Source organism: Cynocephalus volans, chromosome 5, assembly GCF_027409185.1.
Source record: "Cynocephalus volans isolate mCynVol1 chromosome 5, mCynVol1.pri, whole genome shotgun sequence".
Taxonomy (NCBI): domain Eukaryota; kingdom Metazoa; phylum Chordata; class Mammalia; order Dermoptera; family Cynocephalidae; genus Cynocephalus; species Cynocephalus volans.
This window is the reverse complement of record NC_084464.1, coordinates 61,395,333-61,413,592: the sequence shown is the minus strand read 5'-3', so window position 1 is coordinate 61,413,592 and position 18,260 is coordinate 61,395,333. Positions and strand designations below refer to the sequence as shown.

General features: G+C 38.6%; 1 pseudogene; it reads right to left on the bottom strand.

Moving 5' to 3' along the window:
- Positions 1-5,071: 5,071 nt before the first annotated feature.
- On the bottom strand, positions 5,072-16,780 carry LOC134379063 (large ribosomal subunit protein eL18-like; annotated as a pseudogene).
- Between the last annotated feature and the right edge of the window lie 1,480 nt (positions 16,781-18,260).

Here is an 18,260-nt window from a genome sequence, read left to right as displayed (position 1 = left end):
AGGTATAAAACATATTAATTACATTTATCCCAGCCTTTCAAGTTTATCACTCCTTATAAGGTAAGGCATGATAAATGACTATATGGGTAAAGACCAAGCTATTTTTCTTTAGCCTGAGAGAGGAGAGTTGAATCAAATGTTTTACTTCACCTTTTGGATTTTCCCAAGTAGGTCCAGTCAGAGGATACAGAGGTATAGTGATGACTGGTTTCTCCTGACATACGGGTGGTACATATGGATCTCCCTTTCTTCCAGTACTATAGGAGTTCACTAGGTCTGAGAGGGAATGCTTCTAATATTGAAAGAGGCTGACAATGTCAGGACATGCTTATTCTTAATAGAAATTTATAGCAGAAAATCAGCATCCAGTACAGATCCTCCTAAGAAAGCACTGGCCACATCTCTCCTTCAGGCTTGAGACTCCACTGGTTCTCTCTTACATCAAAGCTTCTGTCTGGACCTCAAGGCCTCCAAGATGTATTTCCATGGTCTTTACTTGACTGATTATTTCTTCCATTGCTTATTGGCAATTCTTACCATTGTACACCAGTTACACCATTTCAATTCCCATCTACATACTTTTCTTACTCTGCCTAATTTTAATATTACTTGGGAACCAGTCCAAGTTCCACCTTTTCCTTGAATCATCCCCCAGTTAGTCAAGTGCTCACTGATTTCTCTAATTGTAATTATAGTCAACAGCACACAGTTCAGTAATTAATCATCATTATATGTTTTATAGCACAACCATCTCCTTGGGCAAATTAACAATTCCTTGAGCTTATCGCTCAGTATATCCTACAGATGCTTCTTATATTCTTTTGTGTATACAGTTTTCTGTATCCATGCTATTTTATTAAATTTCAAAACACCTGCCTGAGGTGGGTAAACAGTATTTAAAAAAAAAAAAACACAATAATTTAATAGGGAAGAAAGCTGTGAGGCCAAGAGAAGTAAAATTGGTAATAGAGAATAAATTGGAAAATAAAGACTAGACCCCAAATCTTCTGGTTTCCAGTATCTTCCTCTTCCTGTTAGGTAAACAAAGTTAGAATGTAGGCTCAGTAAGGGCAGGGATATTAGTGTGTTTTATTTGCTGGTATACCCCCAGTGCCTAGAAGAGTATATGGCACCCAGTATGTCTTCAATAAATATTTATTTAATAACTGAATGAGGGCTTTTGAGCCTAGGCAATACATTTCACTCTTTATTAAAAAGGACCATGGATATAAAAGCTGATATTCCCATACCTTAAAAAAGATGTCACAAAAAGTTTAGTTCTATTTGACTGTGGGAAACAAACACAAATGTAAGGGATGTTTACACAGAAAAATATGCATAAATATATGCGAAGCACCTTTTCCTTTCATGTTCTTAATTAACAGATAAGATGAGCCTTCAATAAACCAGTTAGTAAAATTATTTTTTTGTGTTTGTGAAACAAACCATATTTATAAAACACAAAAGGAGTTCACTTTTAAGAAAGGGAAACTGATAATTTATCTTGAGAATAAGGAATTCTCTATAGTGTAACTTTGTTGCTGTATAAATTTGTATATTCACATCACAGATTTGCTTAAAGTATGATAAATGATCAGGGAATGAAGACCAGATTCTTTTACCTATCAACTTTCAACAAACATTTTACCTACATCAGTAATTCATCATTATTGATAGATGATGGAAATCCTTGATGGAAATATTTATGGGAGCAGGAATTCAGTGTATTTTTTAAAGCCCTGCCTCCTTTCCCATCTTGAATTCAATGTAGTATTTTATTTTTTTTTTTAAACTGAGATATCACATACATCTGGAATGTACTGATTGGTATCATGGAAACTGACATGAAGCTAACTGGAAATCCCCTCAAATTTTCCACCGTAGAGTTGTAAAAGCCTGTTTTACCAGAGGGTTTATAAATGAACCATGTAATTCTGTGGCTCACAAATAATGTGTAGTAACAACGCCTCATTTGTTATTTACTTATACAGGTTGATGCAGCAGACACATGAAGAAAGATCTGAAGAATAACATTCTGGTCCTTTGGAGGAACCACATCAAATAGTTTAGGCAAGCAAAGGGTATAAACATTCTGTACAGGAGGAGACATTATGGAATGGTTAGTAGAATAATAGGGGCTGAAGACATGCTGGAAGGAAACAAAAGAGATCTCTCCTAATACCATTGAAACTGCAGGGAGGGCACTTGTGTTGCCCAAGAATGCTCTATGAGTCATGAATGACAACTCAAATACATCCATATTGTGATCTCCGAGTCTTACATTGCTTCTAAATAATGATCCATGAAAATAAATTGATTTTCACCTATTCTATGCCTTAGGGACATATGCGTAAAATTCATATTTATTATTTATAATAAATTCAAACAGGATAGTCTGAGTCCAGATCTAGGTAGATCAAGGGATTGTCTCATAGTTAAGGTGTAAGTGTGAGAGGTAGGAAAACTTCACCCTAATATCCATTGTGGTTGTGTGCACAATTTCAGTTAGGTAGGGAAAGAAAAAGCCATCTAAGGGCTCCATCTGGTCATGGATAGGTAAGGAGAAAAGAAGAGCATGGGACATGTGGAGAGAAAGATATATTTTTCTCCTTTCCAGTGCTCCATGTCGACTCTATTTTCTCCCAGTTGGTGACATGTTCATGGGCTTCCACCTTCCTTTCAGTTAACCTTTGCATCTCCTGCCCCCATCCTGCCTTTAGCCTGGATTCTCCGTCAGTGCTTGACCTACCTGAAGGAGATGGCTGTGCTTTTCCATGGCTCTTTCTCTCCTCTGGTTCATTTTCTTGGCATACTAGGCAGAGAAGAGTCCTTGAAACCCACTGACCCTACAGAGTCCTTAGATGACCTTATTCTCTGTGATTAGCTCACCCCAAAGGAGTCATTCTTTAGGGTGAAACTGCCTAGAGATTTCCAGGAAGATTTTACCAGTGTCAGAAAGGAATTTTGATTTTGAATCTAAATATGCTGCAATAAATTAAGAAATGTGATTAAATTCAACAATCTGTAGCCCACACTTATCCATACCTATAAGTACTGATCTGAAATTTAAAAGCATCTTCTAGTCTACACAGATCTCATTTTTACCAAAAAAGGAAAAGGCGAAAGAGAAAAAGAGAGGCAGACAGACAGACAATGGGTAGAGTAGAACGAGTTGGAGCAGGAAAGAAAATCAGGGAATTAAAACATTCAATTTTAGGAATGCAGGCTTCAGTTGTGTACTTTGCTGCCCTCTGTATTTGACCTTAGTTCTCTGCTCTAAGGCATTAGTTTTCAAAATTCAAGATGCCTTTATTGGGAGTATGGATTCAATACAAATTTGCAGACTCTACCTCCAGAAGTACTGAATTCAGCTGATTCAGTAAATCAGGAGCAGGGCCTAGGGATTTTCCTTTTAACAAAGACTTTGGAAAATTCAGATTCAGATGGTCCTGTGAAATTTTGTAGGGGGTGGTGTATGTATGTGTGAAACTTCCTTTTGAATAAATGTGACCATACTGGAAGTTCAGGGTTAATTACTTACACAAAGGAGAAAGAAAAGATGTCTGAGTCAAGGAAGGGTATGGGAAATCTTTATCTGACAGCTCCCATGATGTCTAACAACCTAATTGGGGAGATGTACTGTAGTTATTTTTCTGTTGTGCTTTTTCAACTGATGTATGTGATGTGATCAGGTTTAGGACCATCTGAGGTCACAAAAAAGGCAGTCTAGACTTTTGCCAAAACTTTCAGGAGGTAGGGCTAATTAGACAGCAAGCTACATCAGGAGAAAACAAAGCATGATGGGAATGACAAGCCCATCTAAGAATGAGGAGGTCTAAACTCCAGTTTTGGTGCTTCTTTGAACAAATCAAAGTTCTCTGGGAATCATTATTCTTACCTATAAAATGAAGGGCCTGGGAAAGATGGTCTTTTGGTTTTCTTTTAGAGCTGAATTCTGCAGAAAGTCTTTGTGGTGGCCTTATTGAATGATTCATTGCTGTTAGAAACTGGATAAATGACAGGTTCTATAAGCCCCGAGTTGTTAAGGGACAAATACTAAAAACAATCTTATTCAGCACTGACTAGGTGCCAGGATCTGTACATCATATTTTGTATGTATTTTCCCCAATCCTCCCCCAAATCCAGCAAGCTAGGTTTCTTTACTGTCATTTTATAAATTAGGAAAATATGATTCAGGGAAGATGTGTGACAAAATGTAGGGTTTAAAAGCATGAATTTCTAGAACCTTTAGCCCTGGGTTTAAATCCTGACTTCACCACTAAACTCTGTGACTAAGTACATGAAAATTACTTAACATTTTCTGTGCCTTGGTTTCCTGATTTGTAAAATGAGGCTTATAATAGTACTTCTATATGGGGCCATTGTACATGGTACATATTATAGAAGCGTTTGCTTTAACAGTTATTAAATGTTTTCTTAGAGCTGAGATTCAAAACCAAATCTGCTTGAATCTGAAACCTGTGCTACTTCTTAGCCCAGTGGTTGAACGTCGCTGAGCCAGTGTTTGAACCCAAACTCAGCCCTAGTGAGTCCAGACGCATCACTTGGACTGAAAAGTGAATGTCAACAGTAACTGGCGAGGGACGATACAACATACTTCCAAACTAGCACTGATTAAGTTTTTAAGCCATTATATTTCACGTAAACCTTCTGGAAACCTTGAAATAAATCCATGATTCAAAGAAAATTATGAGATTAAACAAAACATTTATATTATAAGAAAATCCACACACACAATAACACAACACTGTTTGTTACTCTCAATATGTTTGTCAAGTTGGAATAAAAACTTTTACTTTAAAGATCGGTGTATAAGGCACAGAGCCTTAAAATTATTTACCGAATGTTGCATTAAGTGCTTTCATGGACTTTGTAGCCCAGAAGATCTCACAAGTGAATAGAGAAATGTGATAAGGAATTATAATGCAATGATAAGGTCTGCAGTTACCCATCCATTTATTCTTTATTTATCTGACACCAATTCTCCTGCCTCCCCCCTCCCCGCCCCCCAGCATCCAAAATCTTTTTAATAACAAGACAGGATCCAGGATTAGTTTTTGTAGCCGCGGCTGGCCCGTCGGCCTGTAGTGGGCTCGAACTTCCGGCCCTTGGAACGTAGTAGGGTTTGGTGTGGCTGTGCGGGGTTCCCCGGGCCTTGCCGAAATGCCCGTGCACCTCTTGGTCCTTGCAAAGACTAGGGAACAGGACGGGGTCACAGCCCTTGGGGGAGTCCAGGGCCCGCTGGTCGAAGGTGAGGGTCTTGCCCCTGGCCTTGAGGCTGCGGCCGCGGGCCCGGCTGTCACACGCAGTGCACACGCCTTCAGGGTGGCACCTCCTGAGCCCGCACATCGTCTGTTACGGTCCCCACAACCACAGCTTTTTTGTTGTCCCAGCCAGGAAGCTTCATCTTCCGGATAATCTGGGAAAGGGACAGAAGCAGCTGGTTGGTGGGACTCACAAATAGCCTCTCCAGCACAACTTGGTTGAAGGTGGAGTTGATTCGTCTGGCCAAAACCTGTGCAGCTTGACCGGCAGCCTTAGGTAGAGGTTCTGGCTCTTGGGCGCCTGGCACGAGCCTTGTCCTTGCGGCGGGTGTCGACTCCTGACTCCCGTGAAGACGCCTCCTGCTCGCCCACGTCCGGAAAGCGAGAGCCCAGTGTTCCTGTTTTAACTTAGATCTCTTCCCTTCACTGAGCAGCTTCATCCTATCAATTATCTGCACATTAGTGAGGGTCATCCCATCCCACATTTTCTACTCTTTAAATGCTTATCATTTTTAAAGTGTTATCCTAGTTTTGTATTTTAGGTTTATAGAAGTTCAACCTAGTCTTGTAAAGAGATCTAATATAGTTTCAGAGTTTAGATGCCCAGTCTTGTCTCTGAATATCATTCTCATCTATCTGTCTGTCTGTCCGTCTACTTATCTATAAATCATTTGCATTAGGTGGTACATTGGCCGGCAGATGACAAATAAATAGTTATTGATTATAGAGAGAGCAGCCATTGCCTCCACTTGTCCCCTCAGGGTGGTGGATGAGTGATAACTCTTTCAGTCTTCCAGCAGAGGGCAGTAGAATACGCTCTGTAGCTTACCAAGGTTTTGGGAGCTAATGTTGACATTTCAAAACACATTTGAAGACAGAGTAATGTGAGAGTTTCTGGCGGAAAAAAAAAAGTTTAGAGTAAACGGGGGAATTTACATCAATTCTTGTTATAAACCAGAACAAAAAATTATTTTTCATTGTAACTTTTTACTTCTTTAGGGAATTGGCAATTGGTGTGCAACTCAGAAGTGCTCATTGCAACATAACTCTATACTTTCAATTGTCTTTGTTAATTATATTCTATATTTAAATAATATCCATACTATATTTCCTTGTGGAATGGGTTATGGGAAATATAAATCTGCTCCTATAGTTACAAGTTTAATAAGGTAAATCTGTTCCTTATAGATACTAAAATTTGTAGTAGTCAGATAAATCTGTGTCCTGCAATTATAAATTTGTTTGTTATTTAACGAACATTTAAAGAATAACCTTAAAGAAGCATTTGTAGGGCAGCGATATTTTTCCAGAGCTCCACCTCATAGATAATTTCTTCCAAAACTCGTTTGTTCATGCCATACCTGTAAACGTGTTAGGATATGCAGAAAGTGTTCTCAGTCCTCGCCCTTTGATCTAACCACCTGTTTAATCGTATTTCATACCCAGTCACTCACATATACACATATATATCATCCACAAACACCTACACCACATCGCCCTTGTTTCTCCTTTCACTGTGGCTGTCACTGTCTGCACCAATTTTCAGTTTGAAAGACAGAAAGTAAAGGAAGAAAGAAAAGACAAATGTTTCCCAGATAACTCCCTGAGGTATCCCACTGTTGGAGACTGATACACAATGCCAGCTATTTGTAACTCAGCTACTTCTTAGCTATGATGAAAATGAAACTAGAATTTGGGGAAACAGTAGATAGGAAAGAAGAATGGGTCACAACAGAAGAGAGAGGAAGGGTTTGCTAAGCAAGCCACATTACATAGCCATTTTTAATAGCTGTCCTGGATAAAATGTAAAGTCTATATCATCTTAAATATTGTTATTTTTTATGAGACTAAGAGGCTAGATTGTATTATATGTATGGTTTATTCCAACTCCATATTCTCTAAATAATTCCTCCTACTTGAGTGTTTGTCTGAGTGGTTTTATGTAACAATCTTCATCATTACATCAACACATTTTCTGCTGTTCTAGGTACTGTAGAAATAAGAGAGATGAGGTCTCTGCTCTTGTGGACTTTACAGTACAGTAGGGCTCTTAAGTGAATAGAGAAATGTAATAAAGAATTACAGTGTTGCCCTTCAATTTATTCTTTGTTCATCTATTTGACTAACATTTATTGATAACCTACTTTGTGTCAAGTACCCTAATTCCATGGAGACAGGAAGTAAATCACTAAACAAATTAGATAATTTCACATAGTAGTGTTATGAAAAAAGTAAACAGAGCAATATGATACAGAGTGAGTAGATGAAGAAAGTGTGCTCTGATTGCATCTAACCTTGATTTTGGTGGTAGTTTTGGTAGCTGTGACCGGTATCAGAGAATGGTTACCAAAATACATGATATGCAATCTAAGAACCAAAGGATTCATAGGTGTGAGAGGTAAAGGGAAAGGTGGTGGGTGAAGAGCATTCCAGGCAGAGAGAGTAGTATGTGCAAGATCTAGACTGTATGATTTGCCTTTTCAGATCATTGAATCTGCCTAGGAGCTCTGAATGAGAGTGAGGGGTGGTGTGGCTGGAGAGGCTGGCCGGACAAAAAAAAATGAAGGGTCCTTAAGCCTTGATAAATTATTTGAACTTCATCCCAAGAGCAAGGGAAACCAATATTCATTAACATGGAATTGCTTAAAATTTTAAGAAATATTTTCCAAATGTTCTTTTCTATAGGATACCATTTTCTATTTTGTGAGCTCTTTCTTTTGGGATAGCAGAAAGTTTTTCTGGTAAGGACCCTGTATTAAGCATGCATTTTCCATAAACCCCCCCCATACTTTTAATTTTATTTATTTATTCATCAATATTTTGGTGAGCACTTCATGCCAGGCACATTTAAAACAGATTAAATTTTCCTGCACATGGAGGTTCACTTGAAGGCATAAATTAACAGGGAAATTTTTAGGAAATGATTTTGTCAAGAACTGTCAAGAAGGGTCTGAGATTCTACCTTACATGCAAGCTAACAAGTTAACCTGCCAGTTTCACATAAGCCGGCAGAAGATACGAGACTCCTAGGTCAGAGACAAACAACTTAATTACTCTTGGTTTATTACAATTGGTAGCCAGAGTGTAAACATTTGTGCCAGTTTCCGGTTCCCACAGGACTATGTGAAGAGGGCCAGTTGATACCCATACATTCAGTGTGCTCTGTTATAAGAGAGGAAACCTGAGTTTATGGAACATAAGTCTTTTATAAAGGGCAATAAACAAAAATGTGACTATCCTCTGCTCTGGAGAGAGATATTCTTTGTCCTCCCTTTCTTGGTAAATAATTTTTTGGTAAATCTATATGACTTTTACCTCAAGGATTTAAATGGGACTAGCTTTCCCATTTTTTTCTCTAAAAGAAGGCAGGGTTGGCATTTTCATACTTATGTCACAAATGTTTATATTTCTTAGTTTTGTAGCAATATTCATAGTTTTAAAAATGAACACAGCATGGGCTGGAGTTCCTTAGGCTATTGTCAGCATTTTCCAGCTTATTTTGTTCATCAATTTTGGTAGCAATCTCATTCATGTTACAATGCTAGGCTCTACCTGAGTCTTGTCTTCTTAGAAAAGAGCAATGGTTAAGAAATCCTCCCACTCTGTGTGCAGAAAAATGACTTACTGCAAAGAACCACCCCTCCCCATATGACTTAGGAGAGTAATTTGCCTAAGGTTATGCCTAATTCAAAAGCACATATTCACACAACCAAGAGATCTCATAGGAAAGTGGTCAAGCTAAGATCACAATTCAGGCAACTTGACCCGAGTCACTGTTTTTAATCAGTCCTGTACATGGCCCCTAATGCTGCTCTCCCCTTCTGGCTCCATGGTTGCAGTGATCCTGTCTATCTTGTTCAGCCCCACATATCCAGCATAGTGATAAGCTCAGAGGAGCAAACCAATATACATTTGTTGAATGAGAGAAAAGAGGTGTTGGTCTTTTCACTCATGGCTAAAAGATTCATTTGCTCAAGCCAACATATATATTATCATCACAAATTACAGAACTTACAGATATACTTGTTATATTCATTATGAAGCACCGCCCCCCCACTTTGACCACTGGTTACTACATGTGGCATTTCCAGCACTCATACCATTGGCTCACTCAGAGCAAAGGTGACAAGGACCCTCAGTTTTTCAAAAAGATGGCAACCTATTTCCATTACAGAAGCTTTTAACTAGCAAATATGTCAGTTACATGTGGCTGGGTAACGTACTACCTTAAAACTTAGAGGATGTAAACAGCAACCATGTATTATTTCTTGTGAGTCTAAGGGTCAGGTGGGCCGTTTGGCTGATTTGGGTCAAGCTCCACTGTGTGCTGTGCTCGGTTAGTCTTGCTCATGCATCTGTGTTTACCTGGTTGGTTGTCTGGGAACTCATCTCTTTTTCACAAAGTCCCTTCTCTTCCAGCAGGCTAGTCTGGATCTGTTCTCTAGATAGAGATAGAAATCCAAGACAGAGAGAGAGAGAGAGAGGCAGTGAACAAGTGCTTTTTCAAGTCTCTGCTTGCGTCAAATCTGTTACTGTTTCATTGGCTAATGGATGTTACGTGGGTAAGTCCAGACTTGGCGTGGAAGGCACCAGCAAAGGGTGTGGGTACAGGAAGGTGAGAAAATTAGGGCCATCAGTGCAGTGAAAAAAGCATCATGGAATCATATTTACCTAGGACAATTTTGAAATCACTGCAATCCAATATCTATCAGAGATCCAGCTGAGAAGAATAGCCTTCTTAAAGTCCTGAGTTGTGGATATCAGTTAGTTACTCTAAATATAACCCTGGATTAAGCCAGGCCAATAAAGGGCTAAATAACTGAACTATTGTTCTGACTAAAAAGGGTTTTTTGTTTTTTTTTTCAATGTGCTGTGTTTTGACATAATGCCATTTGTGTAAGAAACAGCCTTTCTCTTTGCTGATCTACTGCAGTGGTTCCTAACAGGCAAGGCAGAATTTTGGCCCCCAGGGAACATTTGGCAATGTCTGGAGACGTTTGTGGTTATCACAGCTGAAGGAAGGTTGCTATTGTCATCTAGTGGAAAGGGCCAGGGATGCTGCTAAACATACTGCAACTAACAGGACAGCATCCCACAGCAAAGAATTATCCAGTCAAAATGTCAATGGTGCTAAGATTGGGAAACTAATCTGCTGAAATAATGTTGATAGTTTTTCAAGGTTTCTTTAAAAAACTTTATTTTCCCTAATTATGTGTCACAAATAGTTGCATTTCTGCTGTGCAATTGTTTTGGTTTAACCTTAGACCAAAAAACACTGCCAGTTGAATAAAATGAGCAACTTTTACATTTTGCAGTGGCTGTTAGAAAGCTCAGTGTCATATCTGTTACCCACCTGTAGCAAATACCCATATCTCTGTTTTTTTAGTCTTGTTTTTGGTTCCATTTATAGCTCTATCATTAATTTGCCTTTATCTTCTTCAGCTATTTCTAATTTATAGTATTTTATTATTTTTATAAGTTCCTAGAAGCTATCTTAAATCTTATTTTTGAAGAATCTAGGGCATATTTGAATGAATGCATAAAATAAAATAAAAGTATTTCTAGTTCTGTGATCAAGGGCCTACTCAAAAATAAGTACATAATGAGAATTGCTATTTTTAGCCACTAGAAATGAGCATGAGCTCTCAGATCTAGTATTTAAAATTAATTTGAATCCTAAAGAAACAAGTCAATGAAAACAAAGGATTGAATAAAATGCAAAGTTCTAGTGTTGAAGTTATTCAGGACGTCTATTATGTGTCTAGCATAGCAACTGCCAGAAACTAAATTCTTAATAAATATTCGTTGAGTGAATAAATTAATAGATTAAACCTGTGTCCATTCTGATAAGGACAGGATGATTTTTCTTTTTAATTTCTAGGTTCAAGAAAGTCATTTTTAACTAAATACAATTTATTGTTGATGGTTAGGATTTTAGCTTAACCAATTTGTAAAGAAATTTGGAATATACAAAGTTACTCTTATGTGTTCTAGAAGATACATATGACCATAACAATTAAACACATACTTTCATACTGGGTAAATTTAGCCGACAATAAAGGGAAAACTTATATGTAGTACGCTCTCAGCATAGTAGTGCTTTTTCCTCAGGTTCTAAGAAAGTCGCAGGCAATCTTCTCCAAAACCCTTTCAATAAAACCATTGTGACAGTCTTCTGTTTCAAAGTAACAATAGCTTTTAATCTCTAGGACAAAATACTACAACTTCCGGTGGGATTCTGTCATTCAAGAAAACAAAAATCTATCTATTATAAAATAAAAGTTAACTAATAAGGGAAAACAATTATGAAGCCAGAAAGGTAATGCAGCCTTTCCATAACCCCTCTAGTACCCCCCCCCAAAATCTTGGTTGTGCTAGTAAATAGGCCTCAGATAGATAATAGAAACAATAGCATATTTATAGCTATTTCAGTGCTGTTTGAAGGTATAATGATTTGTAAAAAGAATGCTTTCCTGAAAATTAGGCAATAAGTTGTCAGTTTTATTTTCTATTACTATTTTATTTAAATCTTGATTTTAACAGTTTGCCTGCAAGACATACATTGGAGACTGAGTTTGATACTGACTTTCATTGTTAATGCATAAAATATTTTGCACTTCTCACTTTGACACTGTGAATCTGAGAACACTTTCAGGACTTTCAATAATTTATGGTAATCTCTATTTCTTCTAGATAATTTTACATGTTTTTGCTATAGACTTTGGAATAGTCCTTGAATTGCATATTATTTATTTGCCCATCATTTATGGCAAATGAACGAACATGTGGCAACCCTGTGCCAGGTTAGCACTGGGCTAATTGCTGAGGATGTAATGATAGAAAAGATTCATGGATTTTTCTCTCCAAAACCTAATAATATAAATATTATTATTTAATAATATAATTATATAAATATTAACATAATGATATAATTATATAAATATTATAATATTATAATATAAATAATAATATTAATAATCCCAATATTTGCAATAATATTAACATCTAACTTATTTTGAACCCTCACAATGTCTCAAGCACAATTATTGTTTTGTGTAGAATATTCCATCTCATACTTATAATAACCCAATGATGTAAATATTATAATTATCCTCATTTTACAGTCATGGACACTTAAAATCATCTGTCTTATAGAAGAGATAATTAAGCAAATGAGTATAAAAAATGTCTTTGATAAATGACATGGCAGGAAGAAATGGTGGTATAGGAGCACAGCGGAGAGAGTAGCCACCTGGTTTAGGAAATCACAAATGTCCGTGGTAGGCAGAATTCTTAAGATGAACTTCTGAGATTTCCCATCCTAATCCCTGGGACTGTGAATATAATATGATATCACACTCATGATTATTTTACCTTAGATGGTAAAAGGCATTTTGCAGATGTAATTAATGCTACTAACGAGTTGACTTTAAGTTAATCAAAAGGGAGATCATCTGGGTGAGCACAGTCTAATCATTTGAGCCCCTTAAAAGCAGAGATTTTTCTCCAGCATGTAGCAGAATGGAAAGTCAGAGAGATACATGTTGGATAGATGCACTATTGCTAGCTTTGAACATGGAAGGGGCAATGTGAGAAAGACCTGGTCTTTCTGGGAGCTGCTAATGACCCTTGCTGACAGCCAGCAAGGAAATGAGGACCTTACTTTTACACCTGCAAGAAAATGAACCATCTGAATGATCTTGAAAGTGGATTCTTTTCCCTGGAGCTTCCAGAAAAGAGCCCAGCCTGGCTGACAACTTGAGTTAGCCTTATGAGGATCTAAGCAGAGAAACCGGTTGAGCCTAGCTAGACTCGTGACCCTAGACTCGTGACCTATAGAAATGTGTACCAATAAATGGATGCTGATTTACACCAGTAAGTTTGTGGTAGAAAACTAATGCAGCTGCACTGAATTAGTGGCTTTTAATCTGATTGAATGATAAGTAGCTGGATGGTGAAGGAGATTAGATGGAACATAATGTTCCAAGTTAAGAGAACTATATAAGCAAAGTCTTACATTATGGAGAATTTCAGGAATTTAAAATTTGGAGAATGTCAGAAAAGCTTAGTATGGCTGGACCATAGAGTATGTATGTGTGGCAGGGATGGGATGATATAGGCAAAGCAGGGATACAGGATAAAGCTGGAGAAGGCTGGAGAAGAGAATGAAGGCCAGGTCAGGATACTGCAAATCATGTAGAAGATTTTGACTTCATCATAAAGTCAATATCAAGCCATGAAGAATATTGTTTTGTATGTGCAAATCAGATTTCTTTTTTAGAATGATTCTCTACAATGTGGAGAATGAAATAAAGAGCAGGACTGGAGGTGGGAAAACCAGTTAGGAGGCTCTTGCAATAATGCAGTCATGAGTTGCGGGTGCCCTGAACTAGGGGATTGGTACCTCATACAGTCAATCTGTATGTCCTGACAGATTAATTGATTTTAATACTATAGTATTAATTTTTAGGACCTAGTGGTTAACTTTAGAGGAGACAGGGAAAATTTTAAGATGACTCACAGGTTTCTGTCTTAGGCAACTGTGTGGAGGCATCTTTAGAAGAGATAGAAAATGTAGGAGGAGGCACAGTCAACTATAGGAAAAATAAACAAATTGGATTATATCAAACTAAAAAGGTTCTGCACTACAAAAGAAACAATCAACAGAGTAAAAAGACAACCAAGAGAGTGGGAGAAAATATTTTCAAAATATACATCTGAAAAAGGATTAACATCCAGGATATATAAGGAACTCAAACAACTTTACAGCAAAAAACCAAATAGCCCAATTAAAAAATGGGCAAAGGAGCTGAATAGGTATTTCTCAAAGGAAGATATATGAATGGCCAACAGACACATGAAAAAGTGCTCAACCTCACTCAGCATCTGAGAAATGCAAGTCAAGACCACTTTGAGATACCATCTCACTCCAGTTAGGATGGCTAACATCCAAAAGACTGAGAATGATAAATGCTGGAGAGGTTGTGGAGAAAAAGGAACTTTCATACACTGTTGGTGGGACTGCAAATTGGTGCAGTCTTTATGGAAAATGTTATAGAGTTTCCTCAAACAATTACAGATAGATCTACCATATGACCCAGCTATTCCACTGTTGGGAATATACCCAGAGGAATGGAAATCATCATGTCGAAGGGATACCTGTACTCCAGTGTTTATTGCAGTTCTATTTACAATAGCCAAGAGTTGGAACCAGCCCAAACATCCATCATCTGATGAGTGGATAAGGAAACTGTGGTATATCAACACAATGGAATTCTACTCTGCTATAAAAAAGAATGAAAACTACCATTCACAACAACATGGATGGACTTAGAGAAAATTACATTAAGTGACACAAGTCAGGCACAGAAAGAGAAATACCACATGTTCTCACTTATTTGTGGGAGCTAAACATAAATAAATAAATAAACACACAAACAAATCAAGGGCGGGTGGTGGGGGGAAGAAGACAGAATAACCACAAAAATTCCTTGAACTATTTAAGTCAAGTGAACAGATATGATGGGGGGAGGGGGGGATGGAGAGGAACTGGTAAAAGTGCATGAAAATCAACTACAATGTATACTGAGAAGCAAAATTTTAAAAAAAAGAAAATATAGGAGGAGGAACTGGTTGAGGGAGAACGTTGTGTAGGGATCCATATTTTGATATATGTTGAACTTGAAAATGCTGTTTTTCATAAGGAGATAACCATTAGGAATTGGCTACACAAGTCTGGAGTGCTAGAGAATAGTGTGGATTTAGAATTCATCAGCATCAAGTTAAGCAAGCCTAAAATACAGTAACAAATAGACCCTCCTGACCTCCCCCACCCCAATTTCAGTGGTTTAATGTAATAGAGGTTTAGGTCAGAGTAATGTATTCTTCTCCTCAATGTGTCCATTCAGAGATTCAGGTGGTATCTATCTTGAGTCCCTGCCATCTCTAAGACAGTGATTCTCAACCACGAGTGAGTTAGCAGTGTATAGAGACAATTTTGGTTGTCATAATTAAGAGGGATGCTACTGCCATCTACTGCATAGAAGCCACGGATCTGCTAAACATGAAACAGCACACAAGAGAGCCCACCAAATAAAGGATAGTCTGGTCCAAAATAGTGCCAAGGTTGAGAATCCTTACTCTAGGGCCTCATTATATACCTCACGTAGAAGAGAACAGAACATGAAAAAGTGCATGGCTGGTTTTTACTGGTAAAACCTGCAAGTGGCAAGTATCACTTCCACTCTCCTACTGGAAAGAACTTAATCACATTTCTACAAACAGCAAGATATTTAATCTAGTCCAGGGGTTGGCAAACTATGGCCCTCAGGACCAATCTACACCAGTGTCCATTTTTGTAAATGATGATTTACAGTTATGGCGATTTGTTTACATGTTGTCTATAGCTAATTTCATGCTACAACCATATGGCCTGCATAGCCTAAAATATTTACTATCTGACCCTTTATAGAAAGTTTGCCAATGCCTGATATAGGAATATACCCATGACAAAGCCAAGAAGGACTTTGTTAGATGACTATTGGTCTCTGCCACAAGAACAGACATGATAATTGAAATTATGGTAGAAGATAATATTACTCAGGGAGAATGTGCATGATGAGAAGATGAAAAAAAAATCCTAATATTTAAGCCTACAGTTAGCTTTTATTCACATCGTGGACATTATGATTGGATTTGGAAGGAAGACTAAACATAAACTGGTACATCATGCCTCAGTGCCCTTTTTCCAAGTAGCTCCTGACATGCAAGAAAAAATTAAGGAAATGCAATTTTAAAGAAGTGTAGCTTTGAAAACTTACGTTAGACTCTAACTTGCAGTAACCCACATGTCCACATTTATTTTTTAAAAATTCTCTTCTGCCTTTTATGGGGGAGTTGAGTTATTTCAATTTTCTTCATGCAATTATGATGCAGATAGAAAGTAGCTGAAATAGAATTTTTAAGTATAGTAGGTATGAATGGCTGTCTGCTTATTTGGATATATGAGAAATGTTACTTTATTCTCTCTAATGTGACTTAAATTTTATTTTTGAGCCTTCATTTTGAAATGTGTCAGAAATCTGATCTCAGTCCAGTCAGGGTCTCCGTGGTTGCATGTGTCCCAGGATTAGGTGGGGAAAGCTTATGTATCACCAAGTGTGTTTGTGTGGGGGGGCATCTGACCTGGGTCTTCATCAATTGATGCTGGCATCTGAAGAGAAGCTTATCTTTATTGTGTGATACGGGGACTGGAAGTCTGCAAACTATATTTCTCTTGATGCTTTGCCAGTTGGCTTCTGATTAGGTTCTGCTAGTGGGAGACTCTGGTGGGAACTGGAAGGAAAAAGGAGAGGAAAAAATATGCTCCAGTGTGTTTCCAATTCCTGCTAGCATCCCTCCAGCAAAAGAAGAAGGTTAAGTCTCCCGCCTCTAGCTTCTTTTGTACTCCCAGCATCAGGATACTCTACCCTCTCAGAAGTATCACCAGGACCCATCTTGAGGTTGCTCTCTCAGAGCTTCAAGCAACAGCCATGAGCAGGAGGCTGTACTCCTCCAAGTTCCTAGATTCGAGTAACTTTTACTTCCTTTTGTTTCCTATCTTTAGGGATGATAGCTGCTTTTTCAATTACTAATATTTGGGTGACAGAGTATCTTATTTTCGCTGTTTCAGCCTTCTAACCCCTGTTTAACCACTTTTCCTTATTAAATCCTCTCTACTTGAAATCCCTAGAGGGGCTTCTGAATTCCTCTATGGTCTTTGATTGGCACATGTCTCAGGTTTCTCCTTTGTGTTAAACCTATGGGGACTCTGCATGCTTGCTAGCCATCTGGGTTGCTCCTGGGTGAGCTTGCATTTCCTATTGCTGCTGCATTCCTCTGAGATGAACAGTTGTTGCTTCTTTGTTCCTGCCAGCACCCACATCATCCTTGTTTGTCTGTACCATGTTGAGAGTTTATTTTTAATTAATTAATTAGTTAATTATTACATTCTAAGATGTTGCAGAGTAGTTGGGGGGAAGGGAGAGGGAAAAGGGGAGGGAATACAGTGGGAGGAGGAGGAAGGAGGAGGTGCATGGTTGAGGCTCATGGCAACCCTCTCATTCCAACAGGGGTGCCCAGGGGGCTTCTGGAAGCAGCTCAGTCGTAGCTGGGCTGGCTGCAAACATGGGGAGGTGTGGCTGAGGCCCTCGGTCCCCCACTGCCCTGGCTCAGGAGCCTGGGATACTTCCATTGGCAGCTTGGTGGTTGTTGCTGGGCTGGAGGTGGTCATTGTGGAGTGTGGCTGAGGTTCACTGCCCTTCCCCAACCCAGGCTTGGGAGCCCTGGGGGTTTTTAGTCCTTCTAGGCTTTATAGGTATTTTTTGGTGGTGTTAAACCTTTACTAGTTAATATCAAACTTTGTCTCTGATCTGTGGGTATTTTGTTTTTCTTTCAGTTGTGTGTTGGATTATTCACTGTTCCCACCACCTAAACTCTACGCTGGAACTAATTTGTTGTACTTTGCTTACTTCTAAAATGGGGGAAATTCCTGTGGGGACCAGCACTTGAGCCTTGTAGCTGAGCAAAATTGCTGCTTTGCTGCTGATTGTCTGAGGAAGGCTTTTTGTGCAGTTCAGGTTTTAATTGTTGACCTTGTAATCACTTCTGTGTCTTGTGAGGTCTGGTACAACGGCCTCTGAGTAGCTGATTTTTTCAGTTGTCTGTGGCCTCTTGCTCCTATGTGGGTCCACGGGAACCCTGCTAGTGGTCTTGCTGGCCTGGGGGCCACCAAGGTCCTCTTCTCACCCACAATCTCTGAGCAACTTCATACAAAGGGTACAGCAGCAGCTTTTGCCAGCTCTTGCTCTGTGTGCTCACCAGGGCCAGCCTTGACATGGCCGGGGCTTGAAACAATCAGAACAATCCTTTCTTTCTCTCATTGTGGCTTCTCCTGACTTCATGAACTCCATAGGTCTCTCCTCCTCTTCCCCTGAG